Genomic DNA, 7661 nt, shown 5'->3' with positions numbered 1-7661 from the left:
CTTTCACATATACAACCTTAGAATAATTTTAAATTCCATTCCACTTTCACCATTCCTGAACTGCTTTGAATATATTGGATGTTGAAGCCATGAGAGGTTTGACTTGCAATCCAGTCAATAATAGGATTTTCCATTTATGATGTAATCTGATATATGTTCGTTTTGGTTTCATACTTTTAAAAAATCTATTCGCTTTTACTCTGTGGTGATCTTTGCTTTTCTATTTGTGCATTGCTAGAATGTCAGCTGCTGTTTCCCTAGCACCTGAGATGTTACTCAACACTGTATAGCGCTGGTGTTGAGAATTGAGAGAATCTACTAAATAATAGCTCTTTTCGAGACCGCAGTTCTGAATTAAAAGGAAGGGAAAGGACAGGCAAAAGAATATAGACATCAGCTAGTTTTACTGAAGATCTGTTGGAGAACATGGTTTTGGTGTCCAGGAACTTGAGAACTAATACTGCATTCCTAATACTTCACTAAGATGTGCCTAAACAGCCCTGAAAGGGCTAGGAAGTCGCAAGTCAGCCTCTAATTGTATGGTGTCCTTCAAATATTAAGGTAATATTGAGGATGACAGATGGTTCTTCCTCAGACTTTTGAAGAGATCGGGCCGGGACTGTGGCTCCACGCTGTAACCCAGCACTTTGAGAGGAGGTGGGGGGATCACCTGAGGTCAGGAGTTCCAGACCAGCCTGACCAAAATGGAGAAACCCCGTCTCGACTGAAAATACAAAATTAGCAAGTGTGGTGGCGATGCCTGTCATCCCAGTACTTGGAAGCGTGAGGCAGGAGAAAGCTTGAAAGGGAGGTGGAGTTGCAGTGAGCTGAGATTCCACCATTGCACTCCACGCCGGGGCAACAAGAGCGAAACTCTGTCAAAAAAAAAAAAAGAGAGAGAGAGAGAGATCTGGAGGGAGATACTAAGCTGCCAGGCTCTCATCTTGAAGTCACCAAATACGTAGTTGTTATCTGCCTGGTGAGAAGTTTGTCAATACATTTTTTCCATGAATTAGTGGAATTTTAGAACATAACATAAGTTTTTAAAAATGTATCCTAAAGATTGCTTGGGTATGTAGTGTTTGAAATATATTTAATCTCTTATCTTGAAATGTTTTTATAGATTCCACACAGAGTCCTTTATGAAATAAGTGTGTTTAATTTTCTTATAATATGTGTCCTTTTTTGTCCCTGCACACGTCTGTATATGACCCTTTAAATTATTTTAGTTCATGTTTGGTTTAATCACACACAAATATTCTCAAAGTCCAAATCTTTTTGATATTGAGAAGAGTTTACATGGCAATAATATTAAGGGTTACAGCTGGTTTCACTGAAGCTTTGTAGACATTCTCTAATACCTTATTTTTTTGAAGGAATATCTGTTCTGCTTGAATTATAACTACATAATACATGTACTGTCAGGTACATTCATGGAAGGGACGGGCAGATGGAGTCATATGTTACTGGAGTCTTGATGAACAGATGTAGGAAATAGTCCAAGGAATAAGAAAAAAGTTGACATTGAAAAGTGCTTGTTGAAGTCTGTAAATGTGCATTAAAATGTGGCAGTAAAAATAGACACAGTGAAGTTTGGGAACTGGGGTCTAAATCCTGGAGTCCCCAGAATCATAGAGAACCTTGGTTAGGGGAGTAATTTTGTAAAAAAGCAAGAAGAGGCAGTGACAAGGCAGAATATAATGAAAAGTATTGCTGTGTCATTTTCTAGTTTTGTAATTTTGTCATATTTTTCAAACTGTGTTGATCATTATTAAAACTGAAAATAAACTATAATCAGACGGTTATTATAAGGGTTAAATAAGGAATTTATGTATCGTAAACACATGTCAATTAATACAAAGTACCCTTTACTTTCCTGGACTTCATGTACAATGGGTCAGTTAATTTTTTGTTTATGACATATAATTATCATTTGTACATAAAATATATTTAATTATTTTTATATTTTAGCAGGAATATATACATGCATGTTTTCCCCCTCTCAAAACCATGCATTATATAAACATAGCATCTTATACCTACATATCTATGTATGAATATACACATGGAACTCGGCATTTCTCAGCAAATATGTATCATGATATCAGAGATATGCAACAACAAAGACTAATATAAACCAGATTGCAAGATTTAGATACCACCTTAGTAAAATATCAGATTGAGCTGCTAAATTTCTCTCGCCCTAAGTCATTGTGTATTTTCTGAGCATCCTAGAGGGACTGTGATTTTATCAGAGACAGACAGAAACCCAGACCCAGGGTACTCCTGCGAATTTCTGATGCAGGGGATTTTAAGGGAGTAGCAGGATGAGAGTGTTGACCCTCCAAGTGAAATAAATCCTGAATGATTATCCCCATCTAAAACAGATTTTTTTTTTTTTTTGATAGAGTCTTGCTCTGTCGCCCTGGCTGGAGTGCAGTGTTAGGATCTCGGCTCACTGTAATTCTCCTGGGTTCAAGCGATTCTCTGTCAGCTCCTGAGTAGCTGGATTACAGGCAAGCACCACCATGCCCAGCTATTTGTGTATTTTTAGTAGAGAAATGGGTGTTTCACTAATTTGAGTGGAGACTCAGGTATCCGGCCCTCCAATTAAGTTTTCTGAGGCTCTAGGCAACACCCAACACGATGCCGGCGAATAACATGTGACCTCAGACCAAAAAGAATTAACCTAAAATGTCAATATAATTTCTAATATACACTGCTTTATTCCCGCCCTATTCAGGCTTTTACAAAAAAGATATGAGAGGTCTCATTTTTGTATTTCTTTTCTTCTATCCATCCTATAACCTCACAGGGAAATAATTGAGACCATTAATGTCCTGTTGGGAAATAGACTTAGGATTGTGATGAATGCAGGCAATAGAGAGCTGAAGAGCAGAAGATCACAGCCCACAATAAGGCTGATGTTCTAGCAGCTGAGTTCAATAAATCCCGTGTGCTAGGCCTTGGGCAAGAGCTGCACAGTGTTGAGGAAAAAGGAGGGGTTTGATAAAATATATTTGTGCTTTTAAAAACTTTGCAAAAGGACAACAAAGGAAGTCATTATTATTCTTATCCCCATTCCTTTTACCTTTTGATAATTAACCTTTTGCCTTCTGGTAACTGAAAGTAACATTAAGAAATACAATACTTAATTATGGTTGCACACTCAGGAGAAGGAATATAGTAGATCGAGTACAATTTAGGGTTCTGTGGAAATGCTTTATAAGGCTGGTTAGAAAAAAAACAAAACAGTAAAGAGGCCTTTTTAGCCTTGAACAAGCCAAGTGACAAGTAAAGTTAAAAAGAGGCAGTGATAACTGATGTTTGGATTGTCCAGAGAAAGTTGAGAACAGGAGGCTTCATATCACAGGAATCATCAGACTAAGACTTCCTCAGTATCGCAGCCTCGCCGTCTTGTCTTGTGCTGCTGGACTGTCTTTAAGCCTTGTCATGAACACCTGAATTACATAACATTAGATGACTATATGTATGAATTGAATCTATATTCTGTAAAACTTTTCAGTTCTGAAGAATGCTGGAGTCTGGTTCATTACTTTCTAACTTTTTAATGAATAAGGGACCAATGATGTATTTAATAAATATTTGCTAGATAGGAAACATGTTTTCTATTACTTCTTTAGATTATTCAAAGCACATAATAGGTCTTTTAACCATTTGATTGGTGAGAAACCTGTGGTTCATCTAGAGAAATAATTATTTAATCACGGTCATGTTTAAAAAGTAGTAAATCATGGTTATTTGCCTTGTGACAAAATCTGTAATTTACTTGAAATTCATAGTAAATTTGTTATTTTATGAAGGTTCAAGTGAAAATTTTATCATCAGTTATGTACAGGTGATTAATGCATTACTGAAAATATCGGCTGTATTATGCCACACCTCATGCGATATTTCTTTAAGTAAAGTTTAATGGATTAGAGTGGGTATGTCTCTGTGAGTGAATCTGAAAGGCAGATACCAGCCTAGTATTGAGAATGAACGGCTGGAACCTAAAACACTGAGTGTTCTGCATACCAGGTCCTACCTTGTCATTCAGCCTTCCTCCTCTGGACATTAAAAGGGATTCTCTGTCTAAACTAAAATGTCTGTGATTTTTAGAAGAAAGTGACGTTTGAAGATGTAGCTATTGACTTCACCCAGGAAGATGGGCCATGATGGACACATCCAAGAGAAAGCTGTACAGAGATGATGAATGTGGAAAACTCAGACTGGTGTCCTCGGTGAGTCCCTCAACATTCACATACTATGTAGACACACATTGACTCATTCATCAATAAGTGTTGGAACAGCTTCCCATATCTCACTCTAATCTCTTCTCTGATCTCTCACAGATTTTATCGAAAAAAGTTGAGCTCTCTAAATCTGCCTGAAAGAAATATCTTATTTTATTTTATTTTGTTTTATTAGTTTGTCACTCAATTAGAATGTAATCTTGACAGGGATTTCATGGTTTCCTTGGTACTCAGTCTCTAGTACTCAGAACAGACCTGGGAACTTAATGAATATTTTCAATGTATTAAATTAAATATTTTCTAAATAACTCTTCTGCTTAGTCGCTATGCTTAGGCTGAGACCAATTAGTGGAAACAATAGCAGTATCTTTTCTGTATAGAACACCAGTATATTTGTAAATCAAATGTTTTTTTATGTTCTGCATGAGAATAATAATAAACATACTGTGCAGAGATTTAATTAATCACTTTCTGAAAAGACTGTGTATTATGCATTGTGTCTTGGAACTTAGGCATGGACTCAGCATTCATAGGTCCTGATTGTTTTAAATTTCCTTTTCCTGATGCACCTTTCGTTTGGATTTATTTTCTAGTCTCACGTTGGGTCAGAAAAATCCTGGGGAGTTTTCTGTGTTCTAGGTCTGTGGCCTGAGCTGACCTTCACTGTTTTTTTTCTTCCTTGATAGCCTGCCTTACAGTTGGTGATAATGCAAATTATTGACAGTGAACTCAAAACACAAGTACGTTTCCACTACAGGGTACCAGACAAGCAAATCCTATGTAATTTTGCAGCCGGAGGAGGAAAAGGCCCTGGGGAAGGAAGAGAATTTCTCAGGCCAGAATCTGGGTAAGCAACAGGGTCCTGTGCTCTAATAGGGGGAGGTGCTTTGTCAATGAATAATACAGTCAAATATTAATAGCGTTTTATTAAATGATGTGGTAATTTCTAAAAGTGGTTAAGGACTGGAGCAGAATTCCTTAGAGTTATTATCACTTTGTTCATATGTCAGATGCTACTCTTGTGTCCTCTTGCCTTTTCTTTACTTTTGGGAAAAGGATAATTCATGTACTTGTTGGGGTTAAACTGTCACATGCTGACTCTTTTCCCGATAGCCCTGTGAAGACTATCCCTCTATCTACCTGCCTGATATCTCCATTGTAACTCCTTTCACATTTTAATTTAAAACTCTTTTCTAATTGCTGACGCTGTACAATCTGTTTCTTCTATTGAAGTATTTTCTTCATTTGACACATTTGCACATCTAAGTGTCAATTTTTGAAGAAAAGTAAATGGGCCTTGGGGTTTTTCAAACAATTTTATTACCATAATACCAAGGTAACAATTTATTTTTCAATTATTTCAGACAAGGAAAGTGCCCTTAAGAGAAAACACACGATATCCATGCATCCTATCAGAAAAGACGCATCCACCGGTATGACAATGGTGAGTTTTATAGCTGTGTACACCAGTCATCGAAGTTAAAGACTTGGTAATGGGTTAAGTTAGTAATGACACACAGTCACCTGAGTGTAATTAGGCTTGCATTAAGTGCTTTCTAAGCAAAAAAAAATTGATACTTTGAATTCAGTGAATAAAGTGACCTGTGTTCTAAACCAGAACATGAGATCTTAAAATAGAACAAGTGCATAACATTGCATGCTCAGACTTTGAAAGATATTGATACATCACAATTAATGGAATAACTCTGCAGTTGGGATCTTACAAAAGAGAAAAATCTGTGTCTCAGGAGATAATGTGTATGCAAGTGTCAATCGAGAAAAATGACAGACAAGTCTCAATCATTTTAGGGATTTATTTGCCAGAGTTAAGGACATGCACCTGGGGGACAGGTGTATATCTTCTCCAAAGGTGATTTTTTCTAAATTAAAGGGGAAAGGTGGGATTGAGAAGTACACAATTTCATGTAAAAGGTGGGTAGAAAAAATAGTTATTCATGCATTTTCTGGCTGAGTGAATCTGGATTTTGTTTACATGAGATGACCAAACAAATGAGGCAGAGGAATAATGCAGGAAAGCTGCATTTTATATAAGACAAACATAGGCAAAATGGGCAGGGGAAAACAACGGATATGCCTTTGTGTCTGGTGAACTGGGGATGACTGCACCTGTAAAGACAAGCTATCAGTTTGCATTGCCATGGTGTAATTTTAACAGCTCATGAGGAATTTCCTTGTGGGCAAAATATGGGGGAGGCATGTAGCTTTTCCTCTTGTAGCCATATTTTTTAGGAACCAGAAGGGGGAGGCAGGTTTGTGTGACCCTGTTCCCACCTTGATTTCTCCCTTTGATTAAATGAGTTTGAGTTGCCAAAATTTAATTTCCTTTCACACGACTAACATTGGAAAGATTTCAACTGGGCTTTACCACTGAATGGTTGGTCTAGGATTCAAAGGTGGTGAAATGAATGTATAGATGTATGTTGGTAAATCATTAAGAGCTTTTAATCTTAGTCCCTAAAGGAGAACTCTCTCATTCTGGAGGATCCCTTTGATGTATGTATGATTGGGAGAAGATTGCACTCACAGTTCCACAATGACTCAGTGTTTGTTACCTCAGAGTGGAAAGAAACCCTACGTCAGCAAACAATGTGGAAAATCCCTTAGTAATCAGTTGTCCCCTAAACCACATAGACAAATTCATACTAAAGGTAAATCGTATCAATGTAACATATGTGAAAAGGCCTATACTAATTGCTTTCACCTTAGACGGCACAAGATGACTCACACTGGAGAGAGGCCACCTGCATGTCATCTATGTGGAAAATCCTTCACTCAGTGTTCTCACCTTAGAAGACATGAGAAAACTCACATGGGAGAGAGACCATATAAGTGTCATCAGTGTGGGAAAGGCTTTATTCAATCCTTTAACCCTCAAAGACATGAGAGAACTCACCTTGGATAAAAGCGTTATAAATGTGATAAAAGTGGGAAGTCTTTAGTCAAAGCTCTGGCTTTAGAGGACATAAAAGAATTCACACTGAAGAGAAACACATGCTTGTCTTCTATGTGGGAAAGCCTTCAGTCTATCTTCTGACCTAGATGATATGAGGAACATGCACTGAAGAAAAGCCATATGAATGCCATTTATGTGGGAAAGCCTTCAGTCAATGTACTAATCTTAAATAACATCAGAAAATTCAAGGGGGAGCAAGATGGCCGAATAGGAACAACTCCAGTCTCCAACTCCCAGCGCGAGCGACACAGAAGACCGGTGATTTCTGCATTTTCAACTGAGGTACTGGGGTCATCTCACTAGGGAGTGCCGGACAATCGGTGCTGGTCAGCTGCTGCAGCCTGACCAGCGAGAGCTGAAGCAGGGCGAGGCATCGCCTCACCTGGAAGCGCAAGGGGGAAGGGGATCCGTTTTCCTAGCCAGGGGAACTG

At 38.0% G+C, this 7661-nt stretch overlaps 1 pseudogene; it reads left to right on the top strand.

The window, feature by feature from the left end:
• The first annotated feature begins 580 nt into the window (after window positions 1-580).
• LOC104673846 lies at window positions 581-7339 on the top strand (annotated as a pseudogene).
• The last annotated feature ends 322 nt before the right edge of the window (window positions 7340-7661 follow it).

The sequence above is a fragment of the Rhinopithecus roxellana genome, chromosome 1 (assembly GCF_007565055.1).
Source record: "Rhinopithecus roxellana isolate Shanxi Qingling chromosome 1, ASM756505v1, whole genome shotgun sequence".
NCBI classification, from domain to species: Eukaryota; Metazoa; Chordata; class Mammalia; order Primates; family Cercopithecidae; genus Rhinopithecus; species Rhinopithecus roxellana.
The sequence above is the reverse complement of the archived record's forward strand: the minus strand, read 5'-3'. Positions and strand labels throughout refer to the sequence as shown.